General features: G+C 48.2%; 1 long non-coding RNA gene across 1 annotated transcript; it reads right to left on the reverse strand.

The window, feature by feature from the left end:
• Window positions 1-604: 604 nt before the first annotated feature.
• On the reverse strand, window positions 605-20543 carry LOC120997819. The gene is made up of 3 exons (XR_005778228.1): window positions 20533-20543; window positions 9867-9870; window positions 605-825 (listed from the first exon to the last, which is right to left on the reverse strand). It is a non-coding gene; the product is annotated as an uncharacterized LOC120997819 (long non-coding RNA).
• Window positions 20544-21472: the final 929 nt, after the last annotated feature.

Consider the following 21472-nt stretch of genomic DNA (forward strand, 5'->3'; position numbering starts at 1 on the left):
GAGACTCCCAAAATGTATGGAGGAAGGTGCTCTGGTCTGATGAGACTAAAATAGAATTTTTGGCCCTTTAAAGAAAATGCTTTATCTGGGCGCAAACCCATCACATCACATCACCCAAAGAACACCATCCCCACAGTGAAACATGGTGGTGGCAGCATCATGCTGTGGGGATGTTTTTCAGAAGCCGGGACTGGGAAACTGGTCATAGTTGAGGCAAAGATGGATGGTGCTAAATACAGGGATATTCTTGAGCAAAACCTGTACCACTCTGTGCGTGATTTGAGGCTAGGACAGAGGTTCACCTTTCAGCAGGACAATGACCCCAAACACACGGCTAAAGCAAGACTTGAGTGGTTTAAGGGGAAACATGTAAATGTGTTGGAATGGCCTAGTCAAAGCCCAGATCTCAATCCAATAGAAAATCTGTGGTCAGACTTAAAGATTGCTGTTCACAAGCGCAAACCATCCAACTTGAAGGAGCTGCAGCTGTTCTGCAAGGAGGAATGGGCAAAAATCACAGTGGTAAGATGTGGTAACCTCATAGAGACTTATCAAAAGCGACTTGGAGCTGTGATTGCCACAAAAGGTGGCTCTACAAAGTATTGACTTTAGGGGGGTGAATAGTTATGAACATTGACTTTTTCTGTTATTTTGTCCTGTTTGTTGTTTGCTTCACAATAAAAAAAAAAAAATATCTTCAAAGTTGTTCTGTAAATTCAATGATGCAAATCCTTAAACAATACATGTTAATTCCAGGTTGTGAGGCACCAAAATACAAAAAAAGTCAAGCGGGTGAATACTTTTGCAAGGCACTGTAGGTGTCCACTGTGTAATACATTCTTTGAGCTGGTCTGGCCTGTATGCTATCTAGATGATGGGTTTCCAAACTGTATTCCCTCACCTGCAGCAGAATCTGTAAATATGAGACTGCTGGTCTCTCTGCTGTCTATATCATGCTGTAGCTTGTGAGTTATCCTGGTGCTCTTGCAGTCTCTCTGGAGCAGAATTCGATTAGAAGTTTAGGAAAAATTTGATTTGCAGTAAAGCTGAATTTCCACGCTGTTCTTGATAACGAATGGATTTTTCCTAAAATGGTGGCTGAAAATAATAAAATTATACTCACCTCATCCACCTGATTGCAGAGAGGCTGTCCGTTCCGTCTTGATTGAAGAAAATCTGCCAAAGGACCACGTCACCACATGATCACACTTGTCGTAGATCCTTTGGTTAATTGATGGGGGAGGCTCAATCGCCGTTCCCCGTCATTGCGCCCACTCCATACAATGAAAAGCGATTCATCATGACAAAGTAATTAGTCACAATTCAAAATATCTTGTCGAAGTTCAGCTTAGGTGCCAAATCAAATTTTTCAAAACTTTGCTCATCACTAATCATCACTAAATCCCTGCTGGCAGCTCTCAGGCCCCTCCTCTTCCTCCATGTTTCTCTGTATAACCCTGTATTCTGCTGATGATATAATGTCTTCCCTATTTAAAGGACCAGGAGTGCAGATACATAGTAGGTGAGTGCATACAGTGATTAGCTGCAGTTATATACACCTCCTGACTCACACCGCCTTCCTGTACTATCTGTGTGTGCTGACTCTCCAGCGTGGTTCTGTGGGATGTAGCTTTACCCTGGAGCCTCTGCCTCTTTCATGTAGGAGCTGAGACAGGAGAGGGGGAGATAACAGGGAAGACAGGCTCAAGCTGCATCATACAGGAGAACATGGAGACCCTGCAGTGTGAGGGGATAGCAGCTGTGTCACTGATCTGTCATGTCCACCCTCAGAGGACAGAAAGCAGTGCAGTGTGGTGAGACTGTCCACTCTGTCTCTGCAAAGTCAGGCATGATGGGAAATGTAGTATTCATTTCTGAGGGGAGAAGAAATCAAAATGGTGGACAACCCCTAAATTACACATCAGATAAAAGAGGTATACACAAAAGCCTTCATATTATCTTTTATAATGGCCTATCCTGCACAATATAGCCAAAGGAAAAAAATCCAGGAGTATTTCTTTAGCACATGCTATATCATTCTACTGTATAAAAAACAATCTCATTACATTATTATACAATAGTAAGTGTTAACCATTATTCTTCTCTAGACCTCCCAGTATATATTATATACTAAGTCTAAACCATCCTATGTCACCATATACTGCAGGTCCTTATTTTTCCCTTTATCACCACAGATAACTCTTTTTGTCTGAGAAATGCAATATATGTAAAAAGAAAAAAGTATGCTGACACATGCCAACACAGTGTACACCAAAAGGTTACGGGAATGTGGCCCCATGAATGCTGTTGGCATAGACCTCTAGATATATTGTCAAAATATTGTCACTGACTTCCTACAAAATTGTGCAAACTTGTCCTTGTAAAAAGTTGGAAAAGTGAGTATAATCAGGAATGGAAAAGAAAGAAGTGGAAATTCGCCCTTTCTGTGGTGGCCACTAGTGTTGATCACGAATATTAGAATTGCAAATTTGTATTTCGAATATCGGCACTTCGAGAATTCGCAAATATTTAGAATATAGTGATATATATTCGTAATTTTGAATATTCGAGATTTTTTTTCAATCAGTACACATGATCCTTCCCTGCTTCTAGCTTGTGGGTCAATGAAAAGGCTGCAATATCTTTGACTTTAGGAGTAGTGTTGATTGCGAATTTTCGTAATGCAAATTTTTGTAATGAGAATTTTCGTAATGCGAATTTTCGTCTGGGGTTTAGAATATTGCGAAGTTGATTGCGAATTTTCGTCTGGGGATTAGAATATACCATCGGATCTGAGTTTTCACAATCTCATTGATTCTCATTACAAAAATTCACTAGTGGCCACCAACACACTCTCTTTAACCCCTTCCTGACTGCCATACAGCTATATACGTGCTATCTGCACATGCCCCGTGTAGCTAGTGCATATATACACGTGCTGGCAGCGCTTTAATCCCAGCGCTGATCACGGTCACTAAACCACCATGTGCACAAAGTGACAAAAAGTTGCCTGGACATTTTGTGGGTCATGAAAGAGTTAAAGGGGTTATCAATGATTGATATAAAAAAACAAAAAGCAGATATCATATAATATATGTCATTCTCTTTCTAACAAAGCTAGAACCAGCCCTGTACCTCACATGGGTCCAGAGATCTCCCCATTCATTGCTCTAACTGTTCTGTTAGCTTTATTTCATGCTGGTCGCTCAAGGGGTGTGTCCTTTCTGTTGCAGCTCGGGGGCCGTTCTTTATACTGCAGCTCATGGTGTGTGTACTTTCTGCTACAGCTCAGGTGGTGTGTCCTTTTTGCTTCTAACAGAATATATGGCTGGTGGCCGTGATCTGTGTTTCCTGTCCGTCAAAAAAATATGACCTGTCCTATTTTTTTGACGGACAACGGTTCACGGACCCATTCAAGTCAATGGGTCCGTGAAAGAACACGGATGCACACAAGATTGGCATCCGCGTCCGTGATCCGTGGCCGTAGGTTACTTTCATACAGACGGATCCGAAGATCCGTCTGCATAAAAGCTTTTTCAGAGCTGAGTTTTCACTTCGTGAAAACTCAGATCCGACAGTATATTGTAACACAGAGGCGTTTCCATAGTGATGGGGACGCTTCTAGTTAGAATATACTACGAACTGTGTACATGACTGCCCCCTGCTGCCTGGCAGCACCCGATCTCTTACAGGGGGCTGTGATCCGCACAATTAACCCCTCAGGTGCTGCACCTAAGGGGTTAATTGTGCATATCATAGCCCCCTATAAGAGATCAGGGGCTGCCAGGCAGCAGGGGGCAGACCCCCCTCCCTCCCCAGTTTTAATTTCATTGGTGGCCAGTGCGGCTCCCCCGACCCCCCTCCCTCCCTCTATTGTATTATTTTCATTGGTGGCCAGTGTGCGGCCCCCCCGGCCCCCCCTCTCGCCCTCTATTGTATTATTTTCATTGGTGGCACAGTGTGCGGCCTTCCCTCCCCCCCCCCCCCCCGATCATTGGTGGCAGCAGAGAGTTCTGATTGGAGTAACCATGGCAACCAGGACGCTACTGCAGTCCTGGTTGCCATGGTTACTTAGCAATATTAGAAGCATCATACTTACCTGCTGCGCTGTCTGTGACCGGCCGGGAGCTCCTCCTACTGGCAAGAGACAGATCATTAAGCAATGCGCCGCACAGACCTGTCACTTACCAGTAGGAGGAGCTCCCGGCCGGTCACAGACAGCGCAGCAGGTAAGTATGATGCTTCTAATATTGCTAAGTAACCATGGCAACCAGGACTGCAGTAGCATCCTGGTGGCCATGGTTACCGATCGGAGCCCCAGCAATTAAACTGGGACTCCGATCGGAACTCCCCGCTGCCACCAATGATCGGGGGGGGGGAAAGAGGGGAGGCCGCACACTGTGCCACCAATGAAAATAATACAATAGAGGGAGGGAGGGGGGGCGGTGGGGCCGCACACTGTGCCACCAATGAAAATAATACAATAGAGGGAGGGAGCCGCACTCTGGCCACCAATGAAATTAATACAATAGAGGGAGGGAGGGGGGTCTGCCCCCTGCTGCCTGGCAGCCCCTGATCTCTTACAGGGGACTATGATACGCACAATTAACCCCTCAGGTGCGGCACCTGAGGGGTTAATTGTGCGGGTCACAGCCCCCTGTAAGAGATCGGGTGCTGCCAAGCAGCAGGGGGCAGTCATGTACACAGTTCTTAGTATATTCTAACTTGAAGCGTCCCCATCACCATGGGAACGCCTCTTTGTTAGAATATACTGTCGGATCTGAGTTTCACGATCTAACTCATATCCGACAGTATATTCTAACATAGAGGCGTTCCCATGGTGATGGGGACATTGAAAGTCAATGGAGGACGGATCCATTTGCAATTGCACCATATTGTGTCAACGTCAAACGGGTCCGTCCCCATTGACTTGCATTGTAAGTCAGGACGGATCCGTTTGGGTCCGCACAGCCAGGCGGACACCAAAACTATTTTTTCTTCATGTCCGTGGATCCTCTAAAAATCAATGAAGACCCACGGAGGAAAAAACGGACACGGATCACGGACCTACGGACCGTGTTTTTGCGGACCTTAAAAAAAAAAACGGTCGTGTGCATGAGGCCTAAAGCACATCTTGGTTGTTTCATTTGAAATCCATTGTGGTGGTGTATAGAGCCAAAAATGTTAGAATTGTGTCAATGTCCCAATATTTATGGACCTGACTGTATGCAGTATTACAATTGTTGTAATTCCTGATTGTAAAGAATACAGTATCATCTGCATTTGAAAACTGTTTACTTAATACTACATGGCCACACGTGTGGCAAGGATGTGAGCCCCATCTGTAAAAGCCAATAATTTGTAGCCAAGTAGTCTTATGTGTCGTTATAGACTGGAATAAACTCGGTGATCAAATCTGTCCTATCGATGGGGGTCTCCTATAAATGACATCACATTCCTATCTTATCAAATCCTTTTCCGTGGCATTGTCTTCCAATATAGGCAAGTACTTGTAAACAATATCTTTAATTTGATTAAGCTGATTGCTATACTGCAGTATAAGCATTGGTTTACTTTTATATTGTGCTGTTTCCGACTTCGCCTTTTTGTTGGTATTTTTATTGACAAGAATGATAAGTTTTTTTTTAGAGACTAACTGTCTGGCATGACGTAGGGACCAATTTGCATAGCCACGCATTTTTAACCCTTCTTACTTCTTCGTTCACAAAGAGAGCCTGAGGGCTGCAAATATCCCTTAAGTAGATATCCTGCAACCAATGGATTAGTTGCAATGGATGAATAAGAAGGAGGGGGAGGGTGAAAACAAGTGTGCCCCTGACGAAGCTCTAGGAGTGAAACCCGGGTCGGGCAGAAGCAGCAGACGCTGGGAATTTTATGTGTTTTAAAAAGCTGTTTTAAGAAGTTGTCTTGTAAGTATGGACAAATAAAAGTTTTTAATAAGGAATACGGAGCTTCACTATTGCAGAAGCCATTCTTGTCCACAGAAAACCTTCAGGAATCTGAAGAAAAGAAATATAGATTGGTCTGAGGTATATACCATTTGGGTCCGTGTGGGGATCTAACCAGATTGTATGGAAACGTGGCTGTTCCGATAGAACAAGTGCAACTTACCACGGAGGGATTACATTTACGCTTTGTGTGATACACATCTTGTGAGTATAATCAGTGCAATGCAGGTTACTGTCACATACGGACTTACACTATTATAATTCCATTGGTTGCAGGATATCTACTTAAGGGATATTTGCAGCCCTCAGGCTCTCTTTGTGAACGAAGAAGTAAGAAGGACTAAGAACTTGCACACTGACCTGGACTAGAAGCGCGGTCCGAACCCCATATATTGTACCTGTTTATAACGTGATTGAACCCACATCACTTTTCGGACCTGCTGCATAGCAATTTTTGCGGACTGGTGATATATTTATTTTTTAACGCATTTTTAACCGCTGAGACAGTATGTCTGCCTCCTTCTCATATTGTTCATGACAATAGTATTAGGTACTTGTTCGGATATACCCCCTTTTACCATCTATACAACAACCTCCCTCCCCCCGGCCTTTCACAATCCCATACCAAAATAACCACAGACCACAGTTCGGATTATAATCGGCCACAGCAGCTGTTTATTTAAATAAATAAATAACAATATAACATTTAAAAATAACCAACAATTAACCCCTGACGAGGGAGGTCCTAGAAGCCCCAAATAACCAGAGAACTAAAACCAAAATGGCGACACCATCTTACCCCCAGCCGTTCAACCTAGCTCAGAGGCACCAGCTGATGGTCGCCTTTAATTCCTCAATTCCAGATCCTCCATGAGAGTCCAGCCCCTCCCGCGGGGCCCTCCCATCCACAAGTACCACAATATTTTCCAACTCCGAAGACCTCACCCGCCTCTCGACTGCCGCGACTACTACCAACCCTGATCCCCTTCATATATATATATACAGTACAGAGCAAAAGTTTGGACACACCTTCTCATTCAAAGAGTTTTCTTTATTTTCATGACAATGAAAATTGTAGATTCACACTGAAGGCATCAAAACTATGAATTAACACATGTGGAATTATATACATAACAAACAAATGTGAAACAACTGAAAATATGTAATATTCTAGGTTCTTCAAAGTAGCCACCTTTTGCTTTGATTACTGCTTTGCACACTCTTGGCATTCTCTTGATGAGCTTCAAGAGGTAGTCCTCTGAAATGGTTTTCACTTCACAGGTGTGCCCTGTCAGGTTTAATAAGTGGGATTTCTTGCCTTATAAATGGGGTTGGGACCATCAGTTGCGTTGAGGAGAAGTCAGGTGGATACACAGCTGATAGTCCTACTGAATAGACAGTTAGAATTTGTATTATGGCAAGAAAAAAGCAGCTAAGTAAAGAAAAACGAGTGGCCATCATTACTTTAAGAAATGAAGGTCAGTCAGTCAGCCAAAAATTGGGAAAACTTTGAAAGTAAGGGCTATTTGACCATGAAGGAGAGTGATGGGGTGCTGCGCCAGATGACCTGGCCTCCACAGTCACCGGACCTGAACCCAATCGAGATGGTTTGGGGTGAGCTGGACCGCAGAGTGAAGGCAAAAGGGCCAACAAGTGCTAAGCATCTCTGGGAACTCCTTCAAGACTGTTGGAAGACCATTTCAGGGGACTACCTCTTGAAGCTCATCAAGAGAATGCCAAAGTGTGCAAAGCAGTAATCAAAGCAAAAGGTGGCTACTTTGAAGAACCTAGAATATTACATATTTTCAGTTGTTTCACACATGTGTTAATTCATAGTTTTGATGCCTTCATAGTCATGAAAATAAAGAAAACTCTTTGAAGGAGAAGGTGTGTCCAAACTTTTGGTCTGCACTGTATATATATATATATATATATATATATATATATTATTTTTTATATATACACATCCCCACTTCAAAAGGCCAATTTCACCTAACCTGTTCCGACATATCCCGATATGTACCTCATACTTACCGAAATGCAGACATCAATGGGCGGGAGGATGGGCGTTTCTCCAGCTGAACCCCAAAATGGTGATTGCTAACCTCCTCCCCACTAATTTAAAACCGCTACTTCTCCAACCTCCGTTACTATAACTACGGCTCCACCCCCAAACCACTTCCTCCTCTAGCATTACCCCTAACTACCTTCTTCCTCTCACTTAAATCATCGTCATGATGGCCTACCCCTACCGCTGTGCTCCAGGTTCGTCCCTACTTGACAATGGTATTAGGTACTTGTTCGGATATACCCGTTTTACCATCTATACAACAACCTCCCTCCCCCCTGCCTTTCCCAATCCAATACCAAAATAACCACAGACCACAGTTCGGATTATAATCGACCATAGCAGCCGTTTATTTGAATAAATAAATAACAATATAACATTTAAAAATAACCAACAATTAACCCTTGACGAGGGAGGTCCTAGAAGCCCCAAATAACCAGAGAACTCAACCAAAACGGTGACACCATCTTACCCCTAGCCGTTCAACCTAGCTCGAAGGCATCAACTGATGGCCGCCTTTAATTCCTCAATTCCAGATCCTCCATGAGAGTCCAGCCCCTCCCGCGGGGCCCTCCCATCCTCAAGTACCACGATATGTTCCAACTCTGAGGACCTCCCCTGCATCCACGAACGCGCAGCTTGACCTACTTAAGCCTGCGCATCTCTGCACATCCTTAAAGTGGTCTCTATCCCCCCTGGAATCCCCAAGGACCATAAGTCAATACCCAAAGCGTTGAGGTGTACACCATCCGACCTCCAAAAATTCCCAACCCCTTTTTCCAACTCCTCATGTCGAACCGCAATCACCCCATTGTTTGCCATAAGCCTACCGACAGCCCTATTCACTGTAATACGGGCCCGGTTAATTGCATCAACCGACCTAGCCCCCCTCCAAGACTGCCTAGGAACAATGTCCGACCACACCGTGACCAAACCAGGAAATAAGGCCCAAAGCCTAAGCAGATCGAACTTCACATCCCCGATGAGCTCTCCAAAGGGGTGACTACCCAAATCGTTCCCCCCGACATGTAAAACTAAAATGTCTGGGGGACGATCCAAACGAATGAAACAGTGAACTTCACGCATCACCCCCCCACAACATACCCCTAACCCCTATCTACCGAACAGCCGCCACATCAGCCCCAAAACCAAGCTGCCGCCCGTTTTTCCTGACCTCAGCCCTAATTGCACCCCACAACACATAGGAGTGCCCCAGAATCCACACCAGGGCCGCCGACGAACCTGAAAATGAAACAATTGAGGTAATAAAAAAACAGCAACATCGTTACTAACCTATTATTCACAAAAACCCTAACCTAATATATGACCGAAACCGCACCGACTCCCACCTCCCAATCTTCTTTATCACATCTTCGCTTAAACCCAACCTTGCCGCCTCTGTCGCCGCCCCTATCCGGAAAGAATGGCCCGAATACCCCTTGTCAACTATACCCAAGGCCTCCAAACATTTTTTAAACACCGCCAAAAACTGGAACCGAGAGAGGAACGACCCATCCTCATGACAAAGAAACGGAGATGTGGCGCCCCCACTCACCCCCCTGTAACCTGCCACACTGCAGACCGGGCACATGGTATACCCCGAAACCGCAAATAACACAATTTGACAACCCCTACCGTCCGGATCAGTTTTTGACCACCTTAACCGAACCACCACCCTATCCGAATACAAATCCCCATCCCCTCTCCTAATCCCGCCAGCTCTGGATGCACTGCTGCTCACCAACTCCCCTAACCTAAAAGCCCCAAAAAACGCCAATGCAAACACTGCCCTGAACAAACTTCTTCCCACCCTGAACTACATATAGCACCCACCTTCTCCCCCAGACCCAAAAGTAATCTGAAAGACACTGGCCTCCTCTGATCCTCGACCTTATGTCCCTTGCGCTATCCTTTCAGAACCTGCCTAACTAGAAACGTCTTAGTGATATCAATGGAACCGCGCAACCTAAAACCAAACGCCAGACCAGCCATAAAACGATTCAACTGCGACACTGACCACTCTTCCTCCTTCATATGCCCAAGAAACAGCAACAACGCCATCTCCCCATCATCAACTCCCACGCCAAGCCGCCTACCCCACTGTTCCCAGCGCTCCCACGCCTTACCATATGCCGACCAAGTACTCGGACTCAACGAATCCCTCAAAAGCCCCATTACTGCTCCTCCAGGATCCCCCAAAGCCAATCTGGACACTCCAGGCCCACGTCCTCCGCTTCCGGTGCCAGAAACCGGAATCGCTCCAACTGTGAACGAGAAAGAGCATCCGCCACAGAGTTAGACACACCAGCCACATGAACCGCAACTACCGAAGCATTAATCGACAAGCAGCGCAGAACCAAAAATTGCAAGAGCCGAACCACTGGGGGGAAGATGCTGATAAACTGTTGATAGCCTGCACCACCCCTTGATTATCGCAGTGGAACCGCACCTTCCTATTCTTAAACCTACTCCCCCACAACACCACCGCCACGACAATGGGAAATAATTCCAAAAGAACCAAATTCCTAACCCACCCGTGCATCACTGAGGACTCGGGCCACTGCCCAGCGCACCACTGCCCCTGACAGAAAGCCCCAAAACCAACCCTCCCCAGCTGAGTCAGTGTATAAATCAAAATCTGCATTGTCTCGGGAATCCCCCATCACCACCGATCTACCATTGTAACGCTCCAAAAACTCTTCCCACACCCTCATATCCCCTTTTAACTCCTTTCCCAAGCATATAAAATGGTGGGGCGCAGTCACCCCCACCATAGCCGCCGCCAGCCGCCTGCAAAAAATTCTCCCCATCGGCAGTATCCTGCAGGCAACGTTAAGCTTGCCCAGCAAGGACTGCAAATCCCTCAACCGAATCTTTTCCTTCTTTTTGGCGCAACGAACCTCCTCACTTAAAGGGATTCTGTCATCAAGATTTTCGATATGGAGCTGTTCATATAATCCTCTCAGCCTCAATTATCTAATTAAAAATATACTAATTTTACCCCCACCTGTCCTTTCATTTTGGATAAAAATCCACTGGCAGCAGCCTCAGTGAACGAAGCGGCCATGCACCAGCCTTCTGCGCAATTTGCCCCGCAGGCGCTGATTAGTGGATTTACGGCGCATGCGCGAGATTACGGCGAACCATCGGCGATGAGAGGAGTGCATAATTAGCAGTGGGGCGGTGCTGGGCTACGAGATAAGGGGCGCGGCTGGGCACAAACGGCCCGGAGGAACAGCCCCTTGGGCGCACTAGTAAGGTAATTAGCATATAAATAAAACCGATTTTTATCCAAAATGAAAGGACAGGTGGGGGTAAAACTAGTATATTTTTAATTAGATAATGGAGGCTGAGAGGATGATATGAACAGCTCCATATCGAAAATCTTGATGACAGAATCCCTCTAAATTCCCAAGCTTGTCCTCTGGTAGCCTGCACTCCATTCTGATCGTGTCGATGACAATGCCTAAAAAACACAATTCCGTCACTGGGCCTACTGTCTTTTTTTCCGCCAACGGAACTCCAAAACGCTCAAAAACCAACCGCAACGTATGCAACAACAAAGAACAAACACTGGAACCCGCCGGCCCAAGGCACAAAAAATCATGCAAATAATGGATGACCGACGAACAACCAGAAACATCAACCACTACCCATTCCAAAAAGGAACTAAACGTCTCAAAGTACGCACAAAAAACTGAACAGCCCATGGGCAGACACCTGTCTACAAAATAGCTCCCCTCCTAAAAGCAGTCTAGCAAATGCATGCTATCCACATGAACCGGTAACAAACGAAAAGCCGACTAGATGTCAATTTTCGCCAACAATGTTCCCTGCCCCAAGCGCCTAACCCAACGGACAGCCACGTCAAATGACGTGTATACCACTGAACATAAATCAGGATCTATACCATCATTGACCGACGCACCCTTCGGAAAAGACAAGTGATGAATGAGCCGAAACTTGTTCGGCTCCTTCTTGGGCACCACCCCCAGCGGGGAAACCCTAAAGTCAGCCAACGGTGGCACACTGAACGGGCCGGCCATCTGCCCTAATTCCACCTCCCTCCTCAACTTCTCCGAAACTACCCCCGGATGATCAAGCGCGGACCTCAGGTTCTTGTGAACCAGTGGCCCCTCCGGTGTCACCGACGGAATACGAAAACCAAACTGAAAACCATTTTTTAACAACAACGCTGCCTCCCGCTTCGGGTACCTATCTAAGAACTCCAGCATCTTTTCCACCCACACTGGCGTCTGGCCCTTTTCCACTGGAATCAACCCCTCTTTGCCTCCCGCCCCTAAAACACCTGTTAGCCCCGTGCAATCCCCCACACAAAGTGCATTCATGCTTGAACTTGCACTTACCCCCGAATCTACAGTTTCCTTCATTGAAAAGGAAACATAATCCCTTTGCCGTAGCAGCCACGATAACCCCTGAGGAACTCCCCCCTGACTCCCCCCGAAAGGGCTGCACCACCCGAGACGGAGCCGTAACTTTTAACCACAGGCCAATATCCTTGTGATCCCACCGGATATCCGGCCTCACCGCTTTACGCTGGCGAAACTGTTCATCATACCGGAGCCAACCCACCCCGCCGTAAACCCGGTACGCTTCACCTATGGCATCCTGGTAACAAAATAGCGCCGAGCAGCACTCCGGTGACTTTTCCCCAATAACGCTTGCCAAAATAGCAAACGCTTGCAACCAATTAACAAACGTCCGGGGAATAAAACGGTAACGCCGTTTTTCTTCATCCTCTTTTTTACCTTCTTCCTTACTAATTCTATCTAAATTAAACCGCTCCAAGGGGAGTAGCGAAAAAATTTCCTCATACTCCCCCTTCCAAATTTTTTCCTTAACCTCCTGCTTCAAGTGAGCACCCAGCGGGCCTTCAAAGCACACATACACTTCCCCACGTGCCCTATCATCCAACCTAGGCCTATCCTTCTATCCCCCCGCTTGAGTCTCCACAGAAATGGACGATACCGCACCCCCAACAGACCCAACTCCCAAACTTGGTTCCTGGACTCCCCCCCCAAGCTGGCAACAGAGACCCCCCACTCGCACCCAAACTAGTCAACCACCCCGCCAAACCCCCCAGCAACTGACCTAACCCCCTCCCCTGATCCTCAGTGACCATACCACCCCCAGGGGAGCTAAGCTGAGATAATATGGGACCCCATGATATCTCACCAGGCACCAGGGGCGCTGTGACTCCCGCTGCCGCAGGTCCTGCATCCTGAAGATCCCTGGATCCCAATGTCCAGCTCCAGGATGTAGATGGGCTCTCTTCTCGGACGTCACTCCCATATGAGGCAGGCATCTCTTCTTGCCCAGCAGGGGGCGCTATCTGGACTATGCTGGACACTCTTGGACCTTGGGAACACATGGCTCCTGCAACGTGAGAACCGGATCCCTCTTCACTCAACGGTGCTGCAGGCCTGCCCAGGTCTTCTCCTCCCCTCTGTGCAGCCCAACCGACCTTTTGACCCAGCCGAGCGGACCGCCCATTTTTTGGCAAGCTGGGCCGGCCCGCAGATCCTGCTCCCAATCCAGATGACCTAGCCGCAGAGAGTGAGGGAAGGGGCGTCACACTCTGTTCTGGGTTCCGCTGCGCATATGGATTCCTCCCGCGGCGAGAGCGCATCCCAGCAGGCTGTGCGGGCGCTCCCTGCCGCGGAGGGTCCCTTGAGGGGCTCCGGACACGGCGCCGAACCCTGGGTGTGCTTTCTGGGCCCAGGCGCGCCGGCGGGTGACCCCGCCGTGGCTGGATAGCCCGCACATTAGGGGGAGATTCACGTGGTGAGGATGTCTCCATAAGATCCCCCACCTGCTCCTTCAGCCAGCCAGACCCGCGCACCTCAGCCTCCCGGCGCAGACGCGTCAACAGCTCCTCCACGGACATATCGCAGGAGGACATCATCTGCGGCTCCACATTTCTCCAGCTGAACCCCAAAATGGCGATTGCTAACCTCCTCCTCACTAAATTAAAACCGCTACTCCTCCCACCTCCGTTACTATAACTACCGCTCCACCCCCAAACCATTTCCCCCTAAAACAAAAACACTAACTACATTCTTCCTCTCACCTAAACCATCGTCATGATGGCCTACCCCTACCGCTGTTCTCCAGGTCCGGCCCTACTGGATCAGTGCAGTTGAGCTTAACGCGTGTCAATTCACCTATGGGGAGTGGATGTAGTAATTAGTTCCTCCCCCATCCCGCACAGTGTTAAATCCAAAAAGGAAACAGTGTGTGGATCTTGATGGTAAGTGAACCACAAATTGTAGTCATTTATATTTAAATGATCCACAAATTTTGGTATGGCAGATACATCACCCCACCATATGAACAACAGGTGGTCGATGTACCTGCCATACCAGTAAAGATTATCAGAGAACGGATTTTCATTGCCATAAATGGCTCAATTCTCCCAATAGGCCATCACCAGGTTTGCCAGCGAAGGTGAATATTTCGCCCCCATTGATACACCCGATGCCTGCACATAAAAATGACCATCAATGGAAAAATAATTGTGCTTCATAAGAAACGCAACTGCCTGTATTATATATTCGCATAAATCCATGGTGTAGTCACTACGATGTTCCAACTGCTGTTTCAATGCAATGAGCGCCACATCATAAGTAATTGATGTATAAAGTGATGTGACATCACATGTCAACCAACGGAATTCCCTATTCCATGACAGATCGGAAAAACTGCACAGGACATCTCTGCTATCTTGTAAAAAAACGGGCAATCCCATCACCAATGGTTGGAACAGAGAGTCCACCCATCCCCCCCCAGTCTTTCCCATAGTGCCCCTGTTCCCGAGACAATCGGTCTCATAGGTGGATATTTAACACATTTGTGTACCTTGGGCATTGCATGAAGTATCGAGACGGTAGGGTGTTCTACACAAATGAATTCTGCCTGTTTTTCAGAGATGACTCCTAGAGCCACACCCTCTGACACGAAGTGACAAACCTTCTGCTGGATCTCAACTGTTGGGTTATAATCAATCCTTCTGTAGTGATGTCATTTAGGCTACTTTCACACTTGCGTTCGGAGCGGATCCGTCTGGTGTCTGTACAGACGGATCCGCTCCTATAATGCAAACGCTTGCATCCGTTCAGAACGGATCCGTTTGCATAACTGTTTTTTTCAGATCTGATTTTTCACTTCGTGAAAACTCAGATCCGACAGTATATTCTAACACAGAGGCGTTCCCATGGTGATGGGGACACTTCAAGTTAGAATATACTAAAAGAACTGTGTACATGACTGCCCCCTGCTGCCTGGCAGGTGCTGCCAGGCAGCAGGGGGCAGACCCAGCCTGCTTTTAACTCATTGGTGGCCAGTGCGGCCGGCCCCCCCTCCCTCCCCTATATTTAACTCAATGGTGGCCAGTGCGGCCGGCCCCCCCCCCCCCCCCCTGTTTTTAACTCATTGGTGGCCAGTGCGGCCGCCCCCCCCCCCTGTTTTTAATTCATTGGTGGCCAGTGCGGCCGGCCCCCCCCCCCCCCCCCCCCCCCCCTAATTAAAATGACCGACCCCCCATCATTGGTGGCAGCGGAGAGTTCCGATGGGGAGTCCCAGTTTAATCGCTGAGACTCCGATCGTTAACCATGGCAACCAGGACGCTACTGCCTTTCACTTACCAGTAGGAGGAGCGCCGGGCCGGTCACAGCGTCCTGGTTGCCATGGTTACCGATCGGAGTCCCAGCGATTAAACTGGGACTCCGATCGGAACTCTCCGCTGCCACCAATGATTGGGGGTCGGCCGCACTGGCCACCAATGAATTAAAAACAGGGGGGGGAGGGAGGGGGGGCCGGCCGCACTGGCCACCAATGAGTTTAAAACAGGGGGGGAGGGGGGCCGGCCGCACTGGCCACCTACTCCTCTAGTGTTGGGGCTACCCTGGCTCACTAAACATAACCCCACCATTGATTGGCAAGAAAGGCAAATAAATGGTTTGAGTGACTTTTGCAGAGAGAATTGCCTCACGGCGTCTCTTTCAGAGGTTTCTACCAAGACTGTACCATCTTTTCTCTCTGAATTTTCGGATGTGTTTTCCGAGAGTGGTGTCCAGGAGCTGCCCCCTCACCGGGAGTACGATTGCCGTATTAATCTCATCCCAGGCGCCAAGCTGCCAAAATCTTGTTTATACAATCTCTCCCAACCTGAAAGAGTCGCTATGCGTACTTATATCTCTGAGAGCCTGAGAAAGGGACACATCCGACCCTCGAAGTCACCTGTTGCCACTGTTTTTTTTTTTGTTAAGAAAAAAGATGGTTCTTTAAGACCTTGTCTGGATTTCAGGGAGCTGAACTGTATCACAATTCGTGACCCATATCCCCTTCCTCTGATCCCGGACCTGTTTAACCAGATTTTGGGGCTAAAGTTTTTTCTAAGTTGGATTTAAGAGGGGCATACAATCTAGTCAGGGTCAGGGAAGGGGACGAATGGAAGACGGCCTTCAATACCCCTGAGGGTCATTTTGAGAATTTGGTTATGCCCTTTGGTTTGATGAATGCTCCAGCCGTCTTCCAACATTTTGTGAACAGCATTTTTATCATGTAATGGGGAAATTTGTACTGGTGTATCTAGATGACATTTTGATTTTTTTCTCCTGATTTCAAAACTCATAGGGACCACTTACGTCAGGTCTTGCTCATTCTGCGGGAGAATAAATTGGACGCTAAACTGGAAAAATGTGTGTTTGCGGTTCCGGAGATTCAATTTCTTGGTTTTCTTCTCTCCGCTTCTGGTTTTCGCATGGACCCTGAGAAGGTCCGCGCTGTGCTTGATTGGGAGCTCCCTGAGAATCAGAAGGCGCTGATGCGGTTTTTGGGTTTTGCCAATTATTACAGAAAGTTAATTTTGAATTATTCCTCTGTTGTTAAGTCACTCACTGATATGACTAAAAAGGGGGTAGATTTTTCCTCCTAGTCGGTAGATGCGCTTAAGGCCTTTTCTAGTATCAAGGAGAGTTTTGCTTCCGCTCCCATTTTGGTACAGCCTGATGTCTCGCTACCTTTTGTTGTTGAGGTGGACGCTTCTGAGGTGGATGTGGGTGCGGTCTTATCTCAGAGTCCCTCTCCTGCCAAATGGCGACCGTTTGCCTTTTTCTCAAGGAAACTCTCCTCCGCAGAGAGAAATTATGATGTGGGAGATAAGGAGTTGTTGGCCATCAAATTAGCTTTTGAGGAATGGTGCCATTGGCTAGAGGGAGCCAGACACCCTATTACCGTGTTTACCAACCATAAGAATCTGGCCTACTTGGAATCAGACAAGCGTCTGATCCCGAGACAGGCCAGATGGTCTTTATTCTTTTCTAGATTTAATTTTGTTGTTACGTTCCGCCCTGGGGTTAAAAATGTGAAGGCTGATGCCCTGTCACGTTGTTTTCCGGGAGGGAGGAACTTTGAAGACCCGGGTCCCATTTTGGCTGAAGGGGTGGTCGTCTCTGCTCTTTATCCTGATTTGGAGGCAGAGGTTCAGGCAGCCCAGGCAGAGGCTCCTGATCTTTGTCCTCCTGGGAGGTTGTCGTCAATCAGAATCTGGAGACATATCTGCGCTGTTTTGTGGCAGAGAATCAGGAGGATTGGTGTTCTTTTTTGTCCCTTGCTGAGTTTGCTTTAAATAACCATCGCCAGGAGTCCTCTGATAAGTCACAATTTTTTGGTGCATATGGGTTTCATCCGCAGTTTGGGACATTCTCTGGAGAGGGGTCTTCTGGTTTACCTAATGAGGAGAGATTTCCTCATGTTTGTCATTTATTTGGCAAAAGATTCAGGGTAATCTGAAGAGGATGAGTGAGAGATATAAGCGAGTGGCGGATAAGAGACGTGTGCCTGGTCCGGACCTGAATATGGGTGATCTGGTGTGGTTGTCTACAAAGAATATCAAACTGAAGGTTCCCTCCTGGAAGTTGGGTCCTAAGTTTATTGGGCCTTACAAGATCTTGTCCGTCATCAATCCTGTTGCCTTCCGTCTTGATCTTCCTCAGACTTGGAAGATCCATAATGTTTTTCACAGGTCCCTATTAAAACCTTATGTCCAACCCACTGTACCCTTCTCTTTGCCTCCTCCTCCGATTGTTGTTGATGGTAATCTTGAATTTCAGGTCTCTAGGATTGTGGATTCTCGCATTATCTGCGGTTCTCTCCAGTACCTCGTTCATTGGGAGGGTTATGGTCCTGAGGAGAGGATGTGGGTCCCAGTGCCGCCACTATGTGGGTCCCAGTGCCGGACATTAAGGCCACTCGTCTCATCAGGGCTTTCCATAGGTCCCATCCTGAGAAGGTGGGCTCTGAGTGTCCGGAGTACACTCATAGAGGGAGGAGTACTGTCACCGCCAGCTCTCTGAGAAGGTCTGGCAGACGTTCTTCTGCACCTCTTGCATGATGTTCTTTGTTTTGGTTTCACTTTGTCATCTCTTTTCCTTCTCCCAGCTGTCACCTATTCACACTAATTGCCTCCCTATATATTCCCTCCCATACTGCCTCACTTTACGGTTTATACTACTTCCTGGATTGAAGTGATCACTGCTGGAGACTTCTGTTACTGCTTGTTCAGATAAGTCCTTTCTTGTATTGTGTGTCTTTGCTGGCTTGATTCTAGGTGACCCTGACTCTCTCCGTATTTAGTGCAGGGAGCCGGTGGTCGTGTACCCTCACTATTATAGGGTTTTCAGGTGTCATAAAGTCTAGGTACGAGGGCATGCAATCGTCTACCTCTGAGACATTGTGTATGTGCTTAGCAGTCAGGGTGAGCTCTTAGGGTTTTACAGGGGTCACCTTTATGCTTCTTAGTTTTGGGATCAAGCCAGTAGGATGTTTATCCATAACTTCCAGCAATCTGCTATATCATCCTCGACAGCTCAGCTTCACTATACAGCGAGGACGACAGTCAGCAGCTATTTCCCAGCCAAGATCTGGAGGAGACATCTGCCGCTTCCTCCGCTAGCCGGTCAAGTAGTGATGAGGAGAGTGGCGCAGGAGCTTGTGTTGCGAGCGGTCAGGCTCCTGACCCAGAGACCGTTGAGGAGGACATCAGTGACGTGCAGACACTACTTGATGATGATGAAGCTGATCGCACTTGGGAGCAGAGTGCAGAAGGGGCTTCATCATCATCAGGAGAAGAGGGTGGCAGCTTGCCTGTGAGGCAGCAGCTGAGCCAGCTGCATGGTAGCATGGCTGGGAGTCAGCAGGGTGGTAGCAGTTGCAGGTCGGGAGCCAAACGTGCCCGGGGTAGACCACCTGCAGCAGCCTACATACCTGGGAAGTAGTGGTGCAGGGGTTCACGGAGGAAGTGGCGGTAGCAGTCAGTCAGTATGGACTGTTGGGGGGAAAATCACCTACCTGGCGGTTTGGCAGTTTTTTATTAAGCTGCCAGAGGAGGTTAACGTGGCCACATGTATAATATGTGGGCAGAAGGTGAAGCGTGGCCAGGGTGCCAATGTTGACGGCCCTGCGTCAACATATGCAGTGTCACCATCCAGTGGCCTGGGAGAACTGTGGCTCCGATGTGGTGGTCCAGCCTGCCGCAGCTACTGCTGCATCACCCAGTGGCACGCACCCGGTTTCAGCCAGTCAAGGCTCCACCACCTCAGCCGAAGGGAGCTATCTGTCATTCCTATCTTCGTCTGGTCCAGATGCTCCTGCTACTACTCCTCATCAGTCATTCCGTCAGCAATCGATCGCCGAAGCGATTGCCAAGAGACAGCAGTATGTGTGCACGCATCCAATGGTGCAAAAGCTAAACGTGCTCCTGTCCAAGTTACTGGTGCTGAAGGTCCTACCTTTCCAAGTGGTGGACTCTGCGCCTTTCAGAGACCTGATGGCATGTACCGAGCCTAGGTGGAGAGTCCCAAGCCATCATTTCTTTGCCAAAAAGGCAGTACCAGCCCTGCACAAATATGTCAAACATAAGGTGTCTGCTAAAGTGCACGGCAGCACCGACATGTGGGGCTGTAACTACGGTCAGGGACAATGCATGTCCTTTACAGCCCACTGGGTGAATGTGGTTCCTGCACAGCCACACCAGCAACTTGGCCAGGTCATGCCGCTTCCGCCTCCACGTTGTCACACCCTTGGTCCTGCCACAATGTCTGTCCTCTGCCTCCTCATCCTCCACCATGGCCTCAGCCTCCACTGCAGGGACAAGTCACAGTGTCCCTCCAGCATACCACATGTGCAGGGCTCGGTGGTGTCACGCTGTTCTGCACCTGGTTTACCTTGGCGAACGGAGTCACACAGGGGAGAAACTGCTCCATGTGATGCATCAAGAAATCAAATCCTGGCTTTCTCCGCGTGAACTGAAAATCTGCACCATGCTGACCGACAACGGAAAGAACATGGCGTCGGCGCTGCGTCAAGAAAGGCTGAGCCATGCGCCCTGCATGGCACACATATTCAATCTGATTGTCAAGCAGTTCCAGAATTCTTCCACCCATCTGCAAGACATCCTAAAAATGGGCAGGAAACTTTGCATGCACTTCAGCCACTCGTACACAGCAAAGCACAACCTCCTTGAGCTGCAGCGGCAGAATGTCATCCCCCAACATAGGCTGATATGCGACATTTCCGCCAATTGGAATTCCACCCTCCATATGTTGGACCGACTGTACGAACAGAGAAAGGCCATTAACTATTTCTTGATGATGCAAGCGGATAGGAGTACTCCACTGGGTAACTTTGATGTCAGCCAGTGACAGCTCATGCGTGACACCTTCTGTTTGCTCAGGCCCTTTGAGGAGGCCATGTTATTTGTCAGAGTCCAGGACTACGGAATGAACAAAGTCATTCCACTGCTTCATGTCCTGGAACAGATGCTGGTAACTATCGCTGGTCAGGGGACAGGAGATGTGGCGCCTCGATCTCACAGCCACATGAGCCCTGTGGGGGCTGAACTTAAAGAGGAGGGGGAGGAGGACATTGGAGCACAGGCAATGTGTAGCCAAATGGGTGGTTTTTCTACTCAGCTGACAGGAGAGGAGAAGCAGGAGCAGCCAGAGGAGCTACAGGCTGATGAGGAAGACGAGACAGAGGACCCGGACACACCATGACAGTATGCAGTGGAGATGGAGGCAGGGAGTCCCTCCGAGTCACTTGCACAAATGGCATGATGCATGCTCACTTGCTTGCGTAGTGACAGCCGAATTGTCATCATTCGGCAGAGGGATGACTTCTGGCTCTCCACCTTTTTGGAGCCTCGCTACCGGTCCAGAATGGGGGCCTTTTTACCACCCACCGAGAGGGAGGACAAACTGAACTACTACAGAGACATCCTATGTAGTCAGTTGGCAGCTGCCTATCTGTGCCATCATCCATCCTCTCGCAAGTCTGACCAAGGGGGCCCTCTGCGCTCACATTCAACTGCCATGGCTGCTGGGGAGGGGTGGGGTGGCAGGAGCAGTACCAGCTC

The sequence above is a fragment of the Bufo bufo genome, chromosome 4, assembly GCF_905171765.1.
Source record: "Bufo bufo chromosome 4, aBufBuf1.1, whole genome shotgun sequence".
NCBI lineage: Eukaryota > Metazoa > Chordata > Amphibia > Anura > Bufonidae > Bufo > Bufo bufo.